Below are 23285 nucleotides of genomic sequence, written 5' to 3' on the forward strand. Positions count from 1 at the left end.
CAAAAAAATTTGTTAATGGAGGTTCTGACTCAGAGGTGCCTTCAGTTATTACTAACACCAAAACATCTTGCAAAGCCAAATACTTTTCCAACGGCCTTTAACGGCACAGACTGATCTGCCAAGTGCTCACTATCTCCAATCCGGCTATCTTGCTGCCAGCTCCAGCAGGCTCCTAAAGGAGAGAGGTATAAGAGAAGGAAGCAATGAGCAAGAACTAGGTCCTTTTAAATCAAAATGCTATAGGATGATGATGCATATACAGAACAAAAGATGCTGGAGGAATTCTTTTGTCATGAGGAAATACAGGACTGTTAAAATATAGATGTGAAGGACAGCATTCCCTGTCAGACTTCTGAAGGCCCTGCAGAGCGTGCACTGGTACCAAAGCCATGGATATGTCAGCCGTGGAGCTCTGTAGATGATTTATTTTTTAAAATAAATAAATAAAAGAAATATTCTGATCTCTCTCGTGCCAGTGGAAACTGTTGAAAACAACAGACCAATTTTGACACAACTGAGATTAAAGTATCTTCTAATCTATTACCTAGGTGCAGGGGCAATGACGGGAAAGAGGGCAATAAGAAGAACTAGATCCTCTATAGTAAAATTCAGAGTTAGGCCACTTACACTAATGAAGAAAACAGACCAGAAAGTTTGGGTAACTTACATTCATCAGACTGCCCTACATCAGACTCTGGAATTTGAAATGATTCAGTGAGAGTGTCCTCAGGGACACTGATGTAAATATAGAATAACCACAATGCCTTTCTGTGGAGTCCCTCCCATTATACACTGGTTTAGCTGAAGAATTTCATTTCGGATAGGACAAAATAAGAGTACGAAGGCTTGGAAAAGGCCAGGTCTGTGTTGCCTTTTTTCGTTTCGTAGCTTATCTGATGATATCTCTGGTCTAAGATAACTTTCCTTGCTCAATAATGTTTAGTCTTTCTTTTATCTTGAAGTAGAGCAGCAAATGCTTTGATAAATGGAGTGAAAGATTTTCCACTTTCACCATAACATCTTCAGGTGCTGAAATGCTGAAGTGTTTTACAACTTACTAAAGTAATGCTACTCAGGGAATCAATGCTAATATTCCCATGTCTTTTTAATATGAGTGAATCACAACCCATACTCCTTTATATACTAAAGCAACCACACACTGGAGAGCCATTTTCCTATCTTCATCTATTGTGGCCGCTCTTCTGCAAAAACAAGAGCTGCCACCTATGAAAAAAGTCAGGATTCTACCCATTTGCACACTACAACTGATGCCCTTAACGTACAGACCTACAACAACAAACAAAGCCCCACACAACCCCTCCACCTCCCAAAAACCCCAAACCTTAAACATTTGCAAGAAAACAAAAAAAGCACGAAGAACTTAATCAACAATCATTCCCAACTCTTTTTTTGTGCTAAGTTGTGAACGGGACTGATTAAAACCAACCTGACAACCAACAAAATTTTCAGGCTGGCCAACTGCATTTTGAGATTTGCAGTTTCATTAAGTGAAAATATCTTTCAAGGATATTTACATGAAAATTCAGAAAACAGAGACAATTACAAAGCCCCCAATCTCCTGAGACATTTACCTTTTTGTAGCAGGCTTTACTCCAGCCTCGTTACATATTTGCTCTGATCATCAATCCTATTTGCAACTTTCAACTGTCTCCATGATCTGTGTCAGAGGCCTTTGTATCAGGCAATACCTGGAGTGTCTCCATTCATCCAAATTTTAACAACCGGTAACTGAAACAAATAAGCATTTGTGCACCAACTGGAAAGGAACCATGCAGACTCACTGCGACTGAAAATCTGTCCTTCGGTGTCTATACAACTCCCTCCCTTGTCCTTCTCTAAAAAAAGAAGGGTCAAAGCAAAATGCTGGCAGCCCAATGAAATCTTTGAAGAGACAGTATGGTTTCAGTTATGAGAGGATGGAAAAATGAGAACCCTGGGGATCTTTTGGGAACATTAAGCTTTATTAATCAGGAATGTATTAGCCACATACCAACATTCCCAAACGGTACACTGAATCAGAGAAACGCCAGGGAGCAACAGAACCCATCCAGGCTGCTCTTCTGCCTTATGGCAAGTTCTAGCACGCCCTGAGAGATGGTTTTCCAAGCCACTCCTTAAAAAAGAAACCGCCCGTGCTTCCACAGTACCCACAGGTCGTGTGTCCCAGCACTTTACAACTCATACAGTCAGAACATGGTTCTTAATATGTAACTCGGTAATTTTCACTGCTCGTTGAACTGATTTCTTTAGGTCTTTCTCCCAGTGGATATGAAGAACAATTAATCACTGTGCTCCTGATTATAACTTTTCACTCACTAGAATATTTTTTTAATATTCTCCTTAACACACAACAAAAGCAACACTTTCAGAAGCATATAATGCTACGTAGGGCTCCTACATATCCTCTTGCCCCTGGGCCACACAACAATCAACCAGTTTCTGCTTTCTCAATAATTTTAACACTAGGACAATTTCTGCCTTGACAAACATTTTTGACCTCTCCACATTTCCACTGGGGTTCCACAGGTAGAAATCAGGGCAGAATTTATCCCTGTGAGTTTCTGGATTAATGCCTTGGTATAGAAAGGGGAAAAGGCAAAATTAATTCTCTTTGTCAGTGCTAACACAATTCCTTAGTGACAATCAGCCCCAAGACATTGATCTTTGTTCAAAGGAAGCACACTTCCATACTTATTTCACACTTGCACATGTCTTCTCTAGCGTAGCTTCTACAAGCCAGTATCTTCTGCATGAAAAAAAAAACGGCTTAACAAACTATTGAGGGCTTACATTTTGTCAGAGGAATACGAACTGGGAATTTGCAGGGCTCAACAAAGCCCATCTTAGACATGAAATTCTAGTTAAAACAGCAAGTTACAGGAGGGAAAGACAGATTCCATATCCATCAGGAACTGCGAGGATTCTTGCGCTGTAAAGTACACGGTAGGGTAGCTTGTTTGTTGCTTCAAAACTCTTCCTTCATTTAAAAGCACTACTGTGATGGACGAAGCCCTTCTCAGCCCTGACATCCTGACGCTACACATGCAGCATGCACTCTGGGATGCCAGCTTACTGTGTCACACTGGCTTGGGTTCTGCCTGTTTCTTTCCTTATGCCTGCAAGCTCAATTGAACTTATGAAAATTCAAACTGTCTTCTGTCTGTTTCATACATCATCAGCAAACAATCACTGGACAAAATGAATTTGCTCTCTGTAATTTGGAGGCTACACAAATGTCTCTGCTGTACAATACAAAAAAAAAGGGAATAAAGTTTGGTATGCAAGGTTAATTCAGCATGGAGGAAAGTAGCAGAGAAACAGACGGAGAGAGAACACAAACAATAAAATACTCAACAGTGGGGAGAGTGACATGAGAAATACTTCTGTAAATTGGAGTTGGCCTTGATACCTTTGAGTGATGGAATTAAACAAAGGCACAAGTGAGTTGTGAAAGATCACCCCCATGAGTGACTGTATCTCCATCCCTCGTGATTTGTCTACACAATATACTTATTAATAATAACAATGGTTACTATTTCTCCTCTAAGAGCTTTGCAAACACAAACTCAATAATGTTCACAGAGCTGTATCAGTTTGAACCAGATTGAAAAAGTGATCTGCTGAACAAGGCACAGCGAGGTTAAATGACTTGTCCAATGCCACTCAATGACCCAGCACCCGTTAAGATTAAAGCACCAGATCTCTTGGTCAGTAATCAGATCACAAGGCTGGATAAGGCAGAAACCTTGACAAACTTGTATTTTTAACAAAAATAATGTGTCGTATACTCCTTATTGGCCTTAGCCAATGGCAATGTAACTAAAACCATTGCTCTGAAAGCACATCCAGTGCGTCTCTTGTATAGGTTTTCAGGTTGCGCGTACAGAATCTTTTTCTTCCACATACAATACGCTGTCATTGTCTCGTTCTAAAATCAAGCAGATGCTGAATGCGAGCAGAGGTAACTCCTCGTGCTTGACTTAATCCTATTTGGGGTTAGTTGCAAACAGCACAGTACTTAACCACATCCTTAAAGTTAAGTATTTGAGTAGCCCCATGGACCTCAATGGATCTGCTTGCCTATCAACCCACTTAACTTTAGTACGTGGCAAAACAAGGCCAGAGCACCCAACATAGCAAGAATCCAGCCCACAGACCTTTCTCATTAAGAGCATGCCTGCCCTACATTTAGAAGGCTGTGTTTTTATGCAACTGCCTGCCAGATGTTCACGTGTTGCTTCTTCTAATGCCATGTATCAAGTCAAGCATATTTTTATATTAGCCGAAAATTTGGCCCATCTTATATTAATCAGTTGCTTTAGGGACATCCCTGCCCTAAAGCAAGTTTTCCACCCTTCAATTAAAGAAATCCAATTCAAAAAAACCAGAAGACTACCAGAGCATGGCTTGCCTTTTCTTCTTGCTGTTTTCGGGTTAATACAGGAAAGCTATACTGGGAAGTTCACTTTATTACAGTTCTTACAATTATAGACACCTGATTACAGCAAACATACATAGGAAACAAAGGAAATCCTTAAAGCATACTTTCCTCTATAAAGAGGGTGCCCCCATTTTTATTGTGCCAAGTTACTAGTTACATGGACACAAGATATAGCAAGAATCACATCCTCATTTTACAGCATACATGCGCATACGTACAAGTTCCCCCACCTTGTTCTTCTGTATTCCAGAGACAGGCTGTATGCAAAGGCTACAGAACTTAGGAGCAGCTAGAAGTTCACAGGTGGGGGGGTTTGGGGTGGTTTTTTTGTTTGGTTGGTTGGTTTTGGTTTTGGGTTTTGTTTTTTTTTTTTTGAAAAAGCAAATGACACAAGAAACTCAAAGATTAGAAACTTGGACCTTTACTTCATGGAATGGAAAGAAGAACTGGGCAGAACAGAACAGACTTGGGAGTCGTGATCCCACACTCCATTCCCAGTTTGACTACTGATTTACTCTGACCTTGAGCAAGCTGCTCAACATCTCTGCCTTGATGTGCTTGCCACCCTTGATAAAAAAAAATAAAAAAATATTTCCTATACATGAGTTTTACAGTTGTGTATTTATCTCCCCTCCAAAGCCTAGAGTCTCATATAACTAAAAAAAGCCCATTCCAGCCAGCACCAATCATCAGGCCCATATATTGCTACCTGGTATTTTGCCTTAGTGTTGTCCATGCAGGACTCACTGACCATCTGGATCCTAAGGATTCAAAGAACTTGCCTTAATTCAATTCTCACTCTGCTGCTGCATTTTGGAAAGAGAATTACTTCTACTTTCCAACAAAAATTCTCCTGGTTGTTCACACAAAATTGCAAGACAACATTGAAATTCTGTACTCACAGATTCAGAAGTGTTCCCCCGTTTTTCCCCCAACACCTCCCTTTAAATTGCTGCTGGACCCAGCAAATCCACGAGTGTTTTCAACTCAGCTCACCAGCGTTATTGCAAGGTTAACCTCTGGTGGCCAGGGAAGCTGCTCATATTCAGGAATGATGAGCAGAAAATGTTAAATACCATTCACTGGCCGCAGCCTGCAGTTAATACACAATATTTAAACAACACAATGGCATGGCCCTTGCCAGTAATGTAAAAACACAATGGAGTAGAGCCAGAATGGCACAATCTGCCTGCCTGAGTCATGCTTGGCGCTCCACGCTGGAAGGGGCATGCATTAGCTGCCCACAGTGTACTGTACCCTTCAGCTAGTTTAAAATAAATCATTAAAATACAATTTAAAAAAAAAGGGGGGGGAGAGGGGGGAAGGAAGGAAAAATCCCATGTAATAGTTAAAATATTTTAACACTGAAGTACAAAAGTACCACTTTGGAAGAAGGCTCTGGATTTCATTACAGACTGCACATTTTGATCTTAAACAAGAAAACAAACCAACTTTACTTTGTAATATTCCACAGCTTTGTTCTGTCCAACTAAAATCAATTTTTTCCCACTATCTACAAGCTCCTGGATTTTTATTCATATATTATTTCATTAAACTCAGAGTATCTGAATCTACTATATTTTTCCAATCCTCTTTTGCATGCCTGTTGTTCAGCCACTGGAGTTCCAAATCTTAATTATTGTCCCAAATACATTCAATAAACAGATTCTAAATAAGGGTAGATCAGGCTGATGTACAATCTGACTTGCATTTATGGAATAACTATGCTCTTAGAAAGAGACTCCTTTCTTGCTGAGAGACGTAAGACATTATTTTGATTGTTTTGTTGTGTCACAGCACAGATGAATTAGGCATTTCTGCCTTCATCTACACTCTAAAGCAGCTGAAGCCCCCTGTGATGTCATCAGAAAGTTGTTTGGTTTTTTTCTTGTATAAAGGAGAAGAATTTGTTATGACATCACAAAAAGAGAATAAACTATATTTTATGCTATAAGGAATCTTCTGCTACTTTCTGTTATCTCTGCACCAAAGTGCAGAAATCCTCACTGACAAAGCGACAGAACTGTAAGTCAACAAACACAGAGATGCACACTACTCCTAATAATATTCAAAACAAAGCAGAAAAGAATGATCTATTCAGGGGTCTGAAATTAAAGATCTGCAAGATGTAAGTTCAGTTTTAATTTTTAAATAAAACATCCTTTGAAATTCTAAATCCCATTCAAGGGGACTCTGACCTTCATCCAAGACCAGCCACTGTGCTAACACTTTGGATGCACATAGAGGAAAAATACGGACAAAAGGTACCGGAAAAGCTTTTACTTACAGGAATGCAGTGCAGCTTAATCTTTTTGTTTTTAAGGTGCAGTGATTTCAGCATCTACAATGTAACTTCAGGCAGTCTGAAAAGAAACAGGTTAAAATCTCTTTCAGTTATAATTGGTATTTCAGATTTAATTAAAAATTAAACTTTCATAATGTTTCACCATCCAAAGCAATGCATTATCAGTCAAGCGTAGCCTTTTTTTTTTTTTTTTTTTTTTTTTGTTAAAAGAAGCTCTTCCCAGAGTAGTTTGCAATGAAAGAAGAAGGGGAAAAAGGCAATTGAGAGTAGCAAAATATATTTTTTCAGCAAAAGATCTCTGAATAACTTGGAAAGAAGCCTTCTGCCACTTAATTTTAACAATCAACCTTATACTAATTAAAAAAAAAAGAAGCATCACAATTAAAGAAGACAGAAAAACACCATCACATACCAATGACTGTGAGGGGAAAAATGTTAATTTCAGCAAAACAAGGACATTGCTAGGACCAGAACATACGCACCAAAAGGGAAAATATGGTTTTACATAATGCCAGCCAACAACATTTTTTTAAAATTCATTCTACAGCATGTAGCACTTTCAGACTGTTGCATGGAGGAGCAGAGAAAGACAAGTTCAAAAAGAGGAAAGCTGTTTTTAAAGTGTACAACGCAAAAGGTCCCTTGAATCCTTTTGTTAAGGGATACGAAGTAGCTACTCTATAAACCCATAAGGTTTCTTATCGTGTAAAATAAATGTCGTTTTACTGTGCAAAACAGATGATTAAGAAGTGGTAGCTGTAGACATAGCATCCGAACAGATGCAAAAAAAAAATGTTTTTTTTTTTTTTTCAAAATGCAGTTGGAATGACAATAAAACTCCAGGGGTTGCACCATAAATATGAGTTTAAATGTTAGACTAGAGTTTAAAACCTGTGGTTTTAATTATATCTAATTATAAAGGCTCCAAAACCAGGAGAAATGAGAAAAACAAAAATTATTAATAATAAATTAAAACAATTTTGCAATAGGTTGTCAGGATTTGGCCCCATAATAACAAACCATACAGCAATATACACAGACACATACAATGTACCAATGATTCATTAAAGGAACAAATCAAAACTTGATTGTATTTTATTTTTAAAAGGTGACAGCAGAACTTGCCTAATTTACCCCATTCAAAGTCAAAGCTATTCTCTTCACCAGCAGCACACTGACAGAGATCTGCAAATAAATCCTGGATGCAAATCTAATACTGATTTTGAATGTCCCACAGGCTGGGGGCAATTCCTAAGTGAAATTTTTTCTTTGTTCTCCCATGAGTAAAAATCCAGTTCTTCAGACTTCAGTGTCATATGAGCCTTCCCAATCCGTCCCCACAGATGTTTAAAAAGAAATGCATTGTATCAGACCATATACTGTCACACGAACGTGTTCATACACACATTTATACCACAACGGGAATGAGCTCAGGAACTTATTTTGGGGTTGAACTTTTCCACTCTGTCAAGATGAGAGGTATTGAAAAGCAGGAGGCAAAGCAGAGATCATGGAAGGGGACAGCTCAGCAAGAATTATCAAATCTTACACAGAACCAATTCTTGAGCATTCAAATGAAGGAACAAGAGCCTCCTGACAGAGGCACTAGGACGATACTGCCACAGGTTAACCTTCATAGGCTTGGATGAAATTTTTCTTGAAGGAACCATTTGAGAAACGTGTTCCTTGTCCTTTAGACAATCTTTATATCAAATAACTCTCCTTCTTTCTCCTGACTGGCATCTAGTAAGATAGACAGAGGAACTGTGGAGAAATCCAGGCAAAAAAATGATAAACCCATCAGAAGTAGGCAACAGCACAACTGCCAGGTAAGTGATAACAGCTTCAGCCTCTGAACTTCCATTTCTTTCCCTTCTTTCCCCTTCCAAATTTACCCCTTTTCTAACATCTTCAGGACTGTAATGCTGGCTTGCTGGCAGGGAAGGAGAGGGGCAGTGGTATTTGCAATCCAAAGCTATTTCTTTTAATGAATGCAATGAAAAACTGACCTCAACTGAGAAAACAAAGAGCATTCACTGAGGGTGAAATGTATCCCTGTATAGAGAGCCAGCATAAAGACTGCACCACTGAAGCCCTATTCCGATGACCTAAATAGGAATAAATTGGTGCATGGACTTCATCACAGTGAATGTTGTCCAAAACCCCCATTTTCTTGTAGAGAACGAGGAAGCATTTAGCCCTCTCCTATCAAAGCACAAAGGTACAGCACCCCCTTCCCATGCTGGGCACCATCCTGACAACCGCTTTTCGATGTATTTTCCTAGTAGTTTTAATCTGAAGTCCTCCCTGCTTCGTGTACATTCTTCTGATAGGAAAGGAAAAGGAGGAAATGCAACATCTAGCGTTACTCTGCAAGTTAAGCACCAGGGCATAGTGCCTGCAGATAAAGCGGCCCCTCTCCTCTAGGCAGGCGTAACTGGCACACGCTACGATCCACCCATTAAAAGAAACGGAGCCTTGGAAACAGCTCGCTGTGAGAGCATGTTCGCTGCCATCTTGAAAAACTTCAATTAAACAACTGTAGCTAACAGAACACCTGACATACAACACACACAGCCAGAGCATCTTAAAGAGCTATTTTGGCTACAAGTTGGAGTTAAACCCAGAGCAAAACCTACAGAAAACCTCATTAAACTCAGAATACCAATCATTGCCACTTCAGTAACATCCTCCTTTTACAAACTGTGACTTTGAGATGAAATTATTTAGACAGGTATGCATGAGCGAGAGGCAGAAATGGAGGCAGCTTCTTAAGCAAGAGACCCGCATTCCTGTGCATGGGTAAGCATGCTTAGCACTGCCGGGCAGGAGAATGTTGTCTGAAAGGAGTGCCCTAATCCCCTTGTGGAAAGCAAGAGACATGGCTCAAGAACAGCTGGTGAACTTCTGCTTAAGAGAGGCCCAAGAGCTGGAATTGCAAGAATGAGGAGTATGGCAGGTCAGGAACGAGGTATATTAGTAGAGTGTTAACAGGACAGCAAGTGTTAGCTCTTAGTAAAGGCTTTAAAAACAATTATCAGAAGGTAAACACATTTCACTTTGCTTTCTCGTGATTCTTGCCTGCCATAAAGTTTATGCAGAGCCTGAAAACTGTGAGAGCAAAGCTGCTGACTGTACAACAACCGAAATTCATTAGCAATATTCCACGACTTGTATGGCACCTGACTCCACTGTGCCTGACTCATGTTTATGGTCTAGTCCCCCACTTTCATAAGAACTACATTCATTCCACCTAAAAATTAAAGAGAAGAAAAAAGTATCATTTATTATTGGAAAACATTTCGGAAGATGTCAGCTTTCTGCAACTTCTTAGCAATAAGGAAGTTCTATATCTGTAAGGGTTTGATTTTCCTTGAATACCTGAAGTCAGCTCGAGCAGGTTAATGAGAATCATATACAGTTGATTAGTTATGAGGAGAGGGAGGCTAGGAGAGAATACAGCACAACACTTATTGATACCTTTTGAATTTTCTACATAGAATTTACCACATCAGTCAATTGATCTTTTTCGAAGTACTTGCTCATATCATTGCTCTCACTTCTGGAACTGCAAATCAATGATGAAGCAACTGCCACAAATAGCTATTCACAGAAAGTAAAATACTGATGTTCTTACTCAGGAAAAAACTCATTGATTATATTAAGAAAGCCTTCTTCAACAACCAGGGAAAGGGAGGGAAGGAAAAAAAAAACCCACCAACAAAAAAAATCAAGCACATTACCTTCAAGAGAATTTTCAAATAAGCTCAGGGGCCAGTCAAGAGACTGCATTCCAACTTCAGAATCCAAATAATGACTTAGGATATGGCCCAGATTACTTTCTGGCATTTTAGGTTTGAAAACATAAGCAGGGCCGTGGACTAATTGTGTCACAGAAATCAGAGAGGGAGGTCAATGCTGTACAGACTCCTCATCTAACAGCAAATAAGCAAACTTTGAAATTGGAACCAGTATAGACACATCAGCACAATGCTCTGTCTGGGCTCATCAGTAATGCAAAAGAACAAATCTTATTAACATAGATATAGCATTACACTACGTCTGCTTTTTGAAGGTGAATGTGCTTTAGTTGGTATTAGTTCTCTATAAACAGGTTTATTTCATCACCATTCTCTTGTCTTGAGGGGATAGAATAAAAAAGAAAAAAAAAAAAGTAATGCCTGTGCTTAAAGAATCCTCCCAAAAAGGAATGTGTTCCTGAATTGGAGCCCTTTGTACACTTTCAGAAGTACACAGGAGTCCTGGTCATTTCCAATTCTGTCTTTGAACTCATGGTCATTTGTATGGTATAGCAGTGCTGAACTGCTTCTTCCTAACCCTAGGACTGTGGCTCAAACCAGGGTCACAGGGCTGCTGATTGGAGAAACCTGTTTTTTTTGTGATTTAGTAAAACAGGAGCAGAGGACAACCTACAGCATTGTGCTGGGATTGAGGGTTCCTGCCACTGCAGGAACGGACAACAGGAGACCAAAGGCTTCTTTGTCAAAATGGTAAATCTCCATCTGTTACTTGTTGACTGCAAAGCTGGGTGCTCACAGAGATTTCGTCTTCCTTATGGCATTCATCTTTTGAGTTTACTTTCCCAGTGAAGACTGTAACCATTACAAATTTTAATTTCCAAACCACGGCTGTTTCAGCTAGAAAAGCATTTTAATCAGGAAAAGGTGTATTTTTGGCTACTTTTCACACACCCCCCCAATAGTGTTTGAACTATTTTCGTTCAAGTATGAAAAATACTGCCTTTGGGCAAAGACTAACACTCCTTGAAATCTGGGTTTCAGGAAGTTACAGACACTCAACTGAATAAAAGCTGCTATGCATAATCCACCCTAATGGTCACTTCGAAACAGGTACTGGATGCAATTTCACCACAAGGGCCCTCATACCTGTTAAAGGTGTTGGATCCCGCGATAGCACAGTCCACCCCTCTCATTTATTCGTACTGCTAACAGAGTAAGCAACAAGCACTTGAGAAGCCCAGCTGTGAAAGCACATTAGAAGCTGAACTTCTCAACCCGCTAAAGAGTTAGTCTCTTTATAACTGCACTTAAGACCTGACCTGGACTCCTAACGTGCAGTTTAACTGGTAGTTCTGCTATAGCCAGGTGGGACCCAGCATCCTTCTAAATACCTCTTGAAGCTTTCCTCCTACGCGGGGGCGATGATGGTAATCAAGTTGGCTGCTGAAAACCATGATATTCCCTATTCCAACTGTTTTCTTGCACAAGCTGTCCCTAGATCCTGTTTATGTTCCCAAGGAACAGGAACAGTGACAGCATGCAGCTTTCACGAGGCCTTGCCCAAACAATTCTTTCTCTAAAGAGACAGTTTTTTTGTGAAGCAGCTCTGAAGCTGATAATTCTCTGAGCATCTCTTGGAATACAGCTTGAGGACTTCGTTTACGCCCTTTACTAGTTATTGCAGCATATAAGCTTCTCCCACTTCTTTTCAAGGTTCATAATGCTTTGATCTTCACAGCCTCACTGCTCCTGTTGAATGGTATCATCTCCCATGGCTCAAATTAGCTTTAGTGCATAAAATGATAATACCTGTTAAGAAGCAGGCTCTATCGTATAATCACAGCAGAACCTTCACATTTATTCTGGTTTAACACAGCAACTTACATCAATAAATGTTTCATTGTGATGGGTATTTCAGTGCAGTGACAAACTGGGCAGATAAAGGAAATGTGGCGAATATAATTTGTTTGGATTTTAGCAAGGCCTTTGACATAGTACCACACAGGAAGCTCATAGAGAGACTAGAGAATTATGGTCTGGATAATAATACAATAAGGTGGATAAAAACTGCCTGACAGATAGGAAGCAATGAGTTATTAATCAGTGGTATTAGATAAGAATAGAAAGAAGACTCTACTCCGATGCTGAGCAATAGGTGCTAGGATTACTATCATTAAACAGATTCATTAAGGATGAGAAAAAGAATGTAAATATTGACAGCATCCAAAACTGACGATTCAGAAATAAGAAATGTCTCAAATGTGAAAGGAATCAAAATTTTAAGATTCAAATAATGGAGATGCGCATGAGCCAGAACAATGTGGTATTTAATATATCTTAAAACGTATAAAATGTTATCGAAAAGTGACAGAATTTGGCTTTCAACTCAGAAATACAAGGTTTTCACTGTGTGAGTATATGACTTTGTCACGTTACTCTGCACCGATATGGTCTAGTTGTGAAACTGGCTCCCTTGCAAAGCAAACTAAAATAAAAATTGCAGCCACTGTGGTCAGGGAAGATCATCTGGCTTCTTTTCTTAGAGTAAGGATATTAGTTCTAATGATTAAAATTTTGAAGTTTAAAGTAATCACATTTAATGTCCTCAAATTCTTCTGTGGAAACAGGGCCCTCCTTTAGTTGTAGTCCTGAATTTCCACTGCCCAGCAGAGTTAAAGCCTTTTCGTTGCTGATTTCTGGTACAGGAGATGACATTGAGTTATCCCCACAGAGAGACTGTGTATACGTAATACTTGCAGTTTAACGGGTACTCCCTCTCCACTTTCTTCACAGATCTGCCCCAAAGAAGTTCAGTCTAACCCTTATCTATAAAAGGGCAAGATCTTGGATGAAAGGCAATATACTGAGATGAAACTAAAAACCACATGGCAATGCACATACATTTCATGGGACATATGGCAGAGAAGATCAAAGTGATAAATCTTTATTTTGAATTCTAAATATTCCTAAGTGTTGAGCAATTAAACATGGCAGTTGAATATTTCTGGGATAAACTCAGCAATATCAGCAAGACATGAAGTTCACTATATCCTGCCTCTTTCTCTCTTACGAATGCTGGAACTTTCCTTTCCCTTGTACGGAGAACACACCCCCAGCACCACAGCCTCAGATTACTTGTGCTGCTCCAAGAATAAAGACAAAATAACTTTTATTGTCCTCTTTCTTCAGACAGCAAAAGCAAACTGAATAAGTGAGTAAAGGCTCCAGGTTTTCAACTGTAAGAAACTTTGGAAAGTTGTCACAACTCTTACTTTTGACTTATTGTTAACCGTCCATTGCCTTGCAATCTGACATCAGGAGACTGTACCTAGTAACCCAGCTCCTTTTGAGATGCATCATCTATGTTTTTGGGACCTTTGATCTCCTCCCAGGACATACGATACTCCTTCTACCCTCACACAGCAGCCTAACCCCATCTCCCTGACAAGCACCTCCTTCCCTCTGCCTGCACTGTGAGATTCTGCCTTCCCTTGTTCACACGCGGAGCTTCCACTCCCCCTCCTTTGCTGCAGAGAGAGAAGGGATTAGGATGACACTCCTCTCACAGGAGAAAGAGGAAAGTGGTATCAGCACAGAGGCATGAATTTGTAGTTCTAGTTGACGCCAGAGGAGTGGAAAGAACAGGGGGTGGCAATACCCCCTGCAGCTCTCCAGAGCAGCAACAGCAAGTGTGGCTTCTGGGGCCCTGGAACACATTAGATGGACAGGAGGTCCATCACTGTTTTGTTACCCTAAGCAGCCGCCTACTTTGTCCACATAAAGTAGTTTTTAAAAGGGCATTCTGCCCACTTCCTTTGGAACTTATCTCCACAGGCCTACCAAGGACCTTGGGAGGAACTTGGGATTTTGACGTTTAAGAAGGGACATGCTACCTTTTAATAGAAAGTACAGTTAATAGAAAGTAAAGTTATGACTACAGGCTAAGTTTGGACTTCATATAAGCAGGTGCATCTCAAGTAGTATCAGGACTCTTCCAGATTATGCATGGACTGAGTATATCCCACCACGCCCAGAAGCACAAATCAATGCACCCTTTTACTTAGGCACATTATTTATTCTTTTGCCAGTAGGCCACTAACCTGAAGTCCAAAACCACCTTCATCTTGCACAATGTCATGCACAAACCATGCCCAGAAGTTTCACATTATTTCAGTTTATGTAACTGCCATATTAAGCTCAACGTCCAAGGAGGATACTGAACAATATCTTATTGTACAGGCTATTGAGATTCAATATTACAGGGACAATGCTACCAACCCCCCGAATTTCATTCATCTCAGAAATCTTTGGAAATTTAATACCAGAGGACTTTGAGACCTTTGGACTGTATTGTAAATCTGCTGCTTAAACTTTTAATGTAACACCAATGCAAGCTCTCAAATATTTCCCAGTAAAGTCCATAAATATAAATCTTGTTCAATTATATATCCTTCAACAAGAAGTGAAATTCAGACCAAGCTGGAACTATACGAAAGTTCAGGGAAGTTCAGTTCCTGCATTATGATTTGGCAAAGTTCTATTGTAATTTTTTTTTCCCCCGGAAACAATACAGAAAAAGAGAATATATCAGCAATGATTTGAACTGATCACTGTGTCAGAACAGGAAATAGTATTTGGGAAAAAAAGGAGAAAAAAAAAAATCTTCCATTTACCTTCAATATTAGTAAAAACAACAAAAAGGTTTTTATACTGCCAGCCACATCCTGCAAAATCTAGCTAATAAAGCAACAGCATAATTACTAGATAAGTTTAAAACGGATTTTTAAAAAGAATGGCTGCTTTTGCTGGAGGCAAAGTATATCTAAATACGTTGCAGGACTGGATTCAGAGACCTCAGCATCCTGCCAGCCTAGTCCAATACAAATTATGTTTGTAGTTATTCCAGGGACCTTGAGCTATAGTGTGTACACACTTAAATCTATGCAATATTTTTCTCTGCTTCAAATACATAAGATGAAGAGTACACACTAGGTATGAGCTCAGGCAAGTAGGGCTTTTGCAATGATTGAACTGTTCAAAGTGCCAAGACTAAAATTCACTCTGGCTCCATTTGCACTACAAAAAAACCCCACCCCTAACATACAATAAAATATTATTATTAGAAAAGTAAGGTTGGCTATTCAACCTGTTCCGTAATCTATGTTTAACCAAAACAGATGAGATCAAATGCACCCCCCTGGTGGTCAACCAAATTACAGAATTGAAACTAGAACATAATTTTTTAGCACTAAAAAAGTTCTAACAAAAAACTGTGTACAGCAAAATATGAAATTAAATTCCATCGTGTTAACACTAATACTGGGCAAAGGACTGCAAGACCATATGCTAATTATGTTCCAGGTAAAGAAGACAAGAAGTTCAGATATGCAACTGGTAACTAGATTTCTAATAAAATAACAACTTCAATCTTTTTCAAGTCTTTTCCAAAATACCAGAAGTGATTAGAACACATTATGGACCAGTCACTTGCCAAGTTTCATGTTTGAAATCAAAGCTGTTTTAAAATTTCCTGAACAACAAAAAAGCATTTTAAAACTGCTAACATTCAGGCATGGTGATATAAGCAAATACCAGCCAATCTGAATCTTGGAACGTTCTTGATCTAATGCCTTTGTGTTGCCACTAAGCCCAGAAAAATATTTCAGGCCCAATTGCTAAGACAGTGAAAATAATAGTCACAAATTAAAAAAGAATCATTCACATATTATACAACTAAACTTTTTATTTCTTCAATATACCTTGATGGAATTAAAAGCAGAGAACCTTCAAGACTTTTTGTCACCATAACTGAGATGCATCTACATTTACCAGAGATGAACCTGCCTGTAATTTGCATGGAAGGTCCCTTCCATGGAAGATCTGCATGGAAACCCTTCTCCTTCCCTCCTCTGCACCTCCCCCTGAAAGAGCTCAGCACTCTTGTTCTCTACAAATAACTATACAAAGGAAGTGGGTCTATCATGGAGGAGCTGCTTAGTCTCTTTTCATATGCTGAGGAACTCTTTTTGAAATAATGCAGACCAGCACCATCTCACTATTCCCCGCCCCCGCCCCCCACTAAGCAACGCGTAAGCAATGCATAAGGAACAAAATTTGAACCTGTTTCTTCCACAGTAAATGTACCTGCAAAATACATTAAGCCTGCCAGGAAACAAAACACCAACTGCTATTCCGCTCTGCGGCTACCTGTTTTAAGATTGTTGCCTGTTTACTCTAATGTATGCAAACAGAAAAAACAAATATGATAAGAAGCCAAACTTTAGGGTAATAGTTTACAAGAGAAATGTACAAGATTCTAGCAGTTATATACACCTATAAATTCTCATTATGCATCTGTGTGTACTAATACAGACTATTACATAAAATACTGTATCATTTAATGTCAATTGAATGGAGGTTTGCTTTCAATTAAATGTAGTCAAATGTCCCTATAATGAGTTGGTACAGTAACCGGGCAGAAATTCCCAAACATATTCAGCCTTTCCTCCTTGAATCTCAAAATTATTCAGAAACGTGCTTTCTTTTCCATGAAGAGATACAGTGATGCCAACAACTACATTATTCCCCCAGCAGATCTGGAGATGCTGGAGCAGAACTCAGAAGTCCAGCCGCCAGATCCTCTGCTGTAACCATCTGACAGAAGACTCTCCTTCATGCATTTCTCTTTTAGCTTAAGTTTTTACTCTTTAACAATGCCCTACGACATTAATGGCTTTCTATTTCCTAACTGTGACTGAATCTCATATTTGGGCAAAAGAGGAACTTTCCGTCTCCTGAGCTATAACTCAAAACAGCCCAGAATTTTATGTAGTCAGCAATCTCCTTTTTGTCCCCATTGACTGGAGGTCTGCATTAATAAAAAATAACCAGTACAGCAGGGCTCCGATGTTCAGACACAAATAAAGCGCTCTCTAATGTATTTAAAAATGCTTCTTCCACTGGTGAATTACAGGAGAAAAGTTGTTTTTTCTTTGTTCTAAGCCACATTAAGTCCAAAAGAAGGAAGTCCTACACAGTAAATGTGTACAGAACTATTTCCTACCTCTGCAGGCTGCAGAAAATCCCACTGTGTTAAGTAAGATGGTACCAAGGCCACTTAAACATATTAGCCTATTAAATCTGCATTCCCTTATTATTCTTAAAATGCTAACGAAATGTTCCAGGCTAGTGTTTATTTGTAGGACTTCTGAAAAGTCATGCACTACCGCCATTTCTCTGAAAGCAGCATGACGGTCCACGTACCACTGGTGCGGCTCTTGCTCATGTCCTGCAGAAAACTCATTAGTCACATTGCTTTGGCTCACCTTCTTCCCAGTTGCTAAACTGCATTTAAAAAAAAAAAAAAAAAAAAGACGACAGCTAAAAATATATTCAACATTTAACTTTGCACTGGAAGCAACCACAGTTAGCTCTCAAAGAGAAAACTACACAGTTCCAACCTGGATGGGAAAAAAGCCTCACAGCTATGAATAAGAGGAGGATTGTCTCAGATTTCCTAAGATGCCTCCCACATTAAGATGTGTCCATATCAGGAAAAAATTAAGAACCCTATCTTTAAGTTCCCACAAGTACAGTTCCAATTAGGAAGGGTTCTTATCTTTGAGGTATCACCATGCTAAAAATAGAGAAGTTCAGGAAACACATTACTCTCAAAAGTGATTTCACATACAATCTGTAAACATGTTGCCCTTTTAGGTAAAATAGCAATTGTTTGAAAGCCAGAAGCAAGAAATATTAAAGTGGAAGGGATCTTTAAAGATAGTTTGCAACCCTAAAAATTGAAATCTGTGCTTTTTTGTCTTCTGTAAAGAGGCTGAAAGGACTAAGTACAGTAGGATGGGGGAGGAAGGAGAGTGAAAAGAAACTTCTGCACTTCTGCTTTGAAAGTTTTTTGTTTATACACAGATAGATATATACACATATATAAAAGAAATGCAGGTGTTCTTTTCTTTTCATAACCTTGTATGCATCTCTGAGGGACGTGACTTGTACCAATCCCAAATTTTGTCACGTTTTATGCAAATTTCATGTTTTCCTTTTATCAGATATGGCTTATAAAAGACAACTTAAAATTCACACAGTTCAGGTTATGAGTACAATGCTGTCATAGTTTTTAGTAAAGGAAACTTTTTTTTTTTTTAGGATTCCTTATTTTTCTTTTCTGTTGTACCTTCCCTTTGCACTCTGAATGGTACAATGCTATTTTCTCGAATGGTATGGCGGATAACTTCTGGGTTGGCGGGTGCAGAACATTGGATGATTATTTTTAATATTAAAGTTGGAGGTATTAAGCAGGAAAGTGATTTTTATTCTTCCAGATGTTCAAAATACTGTTTGTTAAGTTTCTTAATGCAAGTTCTTAAGCAATACTTGGAAAAATACATATCTTGCTAAAAGAACCAACAGAACTTTCAATATAGAATTGAAACTGTGTGTAATCTCATCTAAGGATTTCAAGAAGTCCTCTAGTAAAGCAAAGAAAAATATTTTCTGTCGTTGTCATTACTTAAAGGAAAGAGACACAGACAGATAAGCCAGACTGGACAAGAATTTTGAGGAGAATGATAACCTGTTCCTTCTTTTCTGATCATACTGAACTTTCTCAAAAGGAGATTAAAGTGCAAAGATCCAAAACTGAGCTTTTATCTATCCAAGAAGAATTAAACAAGTGCTACTGCCAGTGGAACTCCTACAGATAACTCTGTTAATATCACTCACTCTAGAATATCAATGACATTAGTGGAAGATTAAAAGCTAAAACAATACACTGCATGGTTAGAGCCAAGGGTGAAGGAAAGCAATAAAATGATGAAGTGAATCATCATTGCAGATCCCTTCTTGCAACCAAGTAGCATGGTTCTTCATAATGCCATGCCATGCCAACTGGGTTGTACATTGAGAACCAAAACAGCAGTCCTTTCTGCTTGGCCTAAACAAAATAACCACGCAAGGACATCAGAGAAGGTCTAGGATCCTCCCTTCCAAACTAGAACACCTCTAGTTTTTAACCACCTCTTCATAGTCAGTACTTCATTCTGTATTTAAGAAAGGTGTCATGCTACACTGACACCGTGTAAGCAATGCCACGGGAACCACAGAGTGATGAACTCCTCTGTTACACCACCACGCCCCCGGCCCTATCTACAGAGATGCCCAGAAGCAGCCTTCTATTTTTCTCCACTATAGATAAGGGCTACATAGCTCAAGACTTCACACCTCATTTGTAGAGACATCCTAATGTGGTCTTTGTCACACACAGTTTCCCATCATCTTTTGACAACTGGGACAAGTTGGCCCTCTGTTAATAACTGTTGGCAAAAATAAAGCAAGGTCCTGAGTCGGAAAAAAAGCATTAAATATAATTTGGCATAGTCTAATGTAAATTCTGACTGATGACCCCTGAGATTTCTTGCGTTATGCCTGCTGGCTGATATTCACTGAAGACTCCCCACAGAATAGAAAAAAACAGTCAGAGACCAGAGAGTACAGAAAACCATATGTGGCAGTAGTAACTATGGAAAATTTGGTAGCATCACAGACCCCTGTAGAGGAAGCAGCTTCATCTCAACTTTCCATACCACAGAACAAAAAAAAAACCCAAAAACCAACACAAAACACCCTCTCCCTTTTATGAAGTGCTATAACAAACTCTGAAAACACCAACCATTTAATTACACAATCAAGAAATGTGAAATTTATGACATATCAAATGGTCAGCCTCATGCCTGACAGACAGCTCAAACTCTGTGCACGCAAAGTAATCAAAGTTCAAGGACCACAGGGATAGCAAACTCAGTTAATCAGAACCATTTTGGGCTCTTGGAGGCCACACAATAGCCAACTAAAAGCCAGGAACAATAAGCCATCTTCTATGCAGAGCTGTACCTGTTATTGTCACTATCCTTCCAACCTAAGGAGCATCATAGAAGATTCCCACACCACCAGAGAGAAATCAAACAAACTCTGTGAAAGACTTTGATCCAAGCAGAAAGTTCCTTCTTTTGGAAAACCCACGGTGTTGCCAAAGCAGAGGCTGTCGCACACCTAAAGCAGAAGTACACTAGGCTGGATATAATTGATATTTGCTTGCTTTGAACCCAACCATAAGTACACTGCAATCGGTCACTGCCATGAGTATGTAATATTTTGTAAGACCATAATACTAACAGGACTGGACATAATAACTGGACAAAATGCATAAACATTTTGTAATACAGCTAAGCACCAGTATGTAACTAACATATAATCACAACGGGGCAAATGGATACTTGTGTTATTGCTGCAGAAAGGGGGGTACAGGAAAATATGTGAGAAGTACTAAAATCTGCAGGATAAGAAAAAGGACACAGAACAGGCAGGAAGGGTATCTGCTGGAACCAGAATAATCCTGAAGATTAAGCTGGAAAAATGTCTGGTAGAAATAGAGCAAGTGCTTGTCTTAAAAATAAGATACTGTTGGGAGCAGATGAGATTACCCCCTTTTTGGTGGGGGTGAGGGAAGAGGAATGAGAAGCATAAAAAAGTCAAAGAAGAGCAAATTAAAAAATTAGGAATAAAGAAGTCCCTTCCCTCATGAAAGAGCTCGACTGATGACCTGAACCTTGGTGAATAAGACCACCTGGGACTGTAGGACAACCACAAGGCATCAATTCTGTGGTGTTGTACACTCACAGCTAATGTAGAATGGGGGTGTTAAGAACCAACTGTTTGAATATGCAGTGATAATAACTAACAGTGATTAAGAACTATTGGCTATACGTATTGTTAATGAATGCCATTCTAGTAAAGATTTGCTTTTAAGCTTTAAGCTGGCCTGACTTACCAGTCTTCCAAACACTTGTTTGTTGTAACTGATGCTGATACCCAGCTTCCCACTACATGGCTCTCATGTCGCATCACATGATCAAATAAGAAAAGAAGGGGGGATTGGCTCTAGCATACATTACAGACAGGTGAAAGGAATGAAAAAGAAGCCTTGATGCTTTACTTTTCACAGATTTGCCAGTGTATGACCAAAAAAAAACCCCAAGCAAGTAAACTTATGTAGTCTGTTTCTCTTATGGCAAATTTCAATTTGCAATAAATCATAGATAGTACATGAAGAGTTAAACAAATGTCTCTTAATTTCTGGGCGATCTTTTTATTAACAATAAGCTAATGTTCAGGTAAATCTCTCAAACTCATTAATGCTCTTAGGTCTCCTTTCTTCAGGCTGCACAGTCCATACCCAAACTGTCCTCAATTCAGAGAAACATTTTCACCTGCATTATTCAATCATCAAAACCTGCTCAAACCTTTCAGTATGAATCATTATCAAGACATATGTCAGCATATTTTAAGAAAATACTGACAGCCTGTTTACCATTACCTTCTACCTTCTCAGTATTTGGCAATAAAGAACCCTGAGATCCTCAATCAGGAATCTGAAAATGGCCCTCATCCCACGCGGAGATCGATTCAATCAATCAATATTTTCTTACTGCATAAAGAGACAAGTGGTTTGCCAAAGGTCATAGAGCAAATCATTGGTTAAACCTGGAATAACTAAGGATATCCTGTCTCTGGATACCAGCTTTTTCTCTTGGTCTCCTTAAGGCTAGAATTGTGCTGTCTGGACACATCCTCTCCCTAATACTCTTTTAATTTACCAATTTCAACCAAATTTGCTAGAGGGGTATAATCCTGAATAAAAAAGCTGATTCCTACAAGCTTCATAAAAAAGGCAGAGGTAGAGAGAGACACTATTAATTCCCCCCAGACAGAACCAACAGTACAAGTTCATACCTTAAGCACCACAGAATTGGATTTATAAACATCTCAAAAACCAGAAAATATTTCAGTGAGGTCACACCTTCTTAGGCAGCAAGTCAATGAACCATAACACTAATCCGTAGAAAATCTAGATTCATGAATTCCAGTGCTCACTGAACTAATTGTTTCTTGAAAATTACTGGAAGTGCATTCTTCTCCTCTACTACCTTCAGCAGTCCTGATAAAAATGAACCCTATGACAAGAAGTCTTCTCATTAAATTCTTAAGGTGGGAGAAAGACTACATATTGCCAGGAAGCACCATCTTGGGGGGGGGGGGGGGGGGGGGGGGAAGTCTTCTGCTTTTAATTTACAGCTAAAGAAGTCCGAAGAGTACACCTGCATTCCAGATCTATTAAGCACTTAATACCTGATTTTGGCTAAGATGAACAATTTGTATGCCTTACGGACATATGAGGTTTAACAAAATTTGCTAAAGAAAATGAAGATCTCAAAACTCTACAATATGTTATTAGAGGAATCTGCTAATATTCTGGATATCTGGTATCTTATCTGCTAATGTCTTAAGATGTCCAGAACATTCTTCTGAATCCGGAGTAAGGGGAAAAGTTGATTTCTACTTTATTTCAGTTTCTGCAAGTTCAAACCAGTCAGCTTCTGGCTTCAGAAAACAAGTAACTCTGTTAATGACACAATGCACATTTAGACACAATCATCACATGTGAAAGGCTACATAAAAGACTTCAAGACTACATAAACAATCTGAAGTTGCTAAACAGTCATTCATTGGTACATCCTTCAATTGCTTGCGGTGGGAGAAAGATTTGGCATAATCTGAAAGCATTAATGTGTTGGTTAGCAATGAGCTGGATATAGACAAGTGAGTATTTACATCAGCTCACCATTTTTCCAAAGGAGAAGGCAGCATAGAACAGAGATTCTCCTACAACCACCACAGACGGTCA

General features: G+C 39.1%; 1 long non-coding RNA gene across 3 annotated transcripts in view; it reads right to left on the minus strand.

The window, feature by feature from the left end:
* The window catches only part of LOC127015658 (uncharacterized), a 245271-nt gene that overhangs the window by 194123 nt on the left and 27863 nt on the right, over positions 1-23285 (minus strand). For all 3 annotated transcript variants that reach the window (XR_007766358.1, XR_007766359.1, XR_007766360.1), the window contains exon 2: positions 6750-6825. This is a non-coding gene — a long non-coding RNA (uncharacterized LOC127015658). The remainder of the gene's footprint in view (positions 1-6749; positions 6826-23285) is intronic.

The sequence above is a fragment of the Gymnogyps californianus genome, chromosome 1 (genome assembly GCF_018139145.2).
Source record: "Gymnogyps californianus isolate 813 chromosome 1, ASM1813914v2, whole genome shotgun sequence".
NCBI classification, from domain to species: domain Eukaryota; kingdom Metazoa; phylum Chordata; class Aves; order Accipitriformes; family Cathartidae; genus Gymnogyps; species Gymnogyps californianus.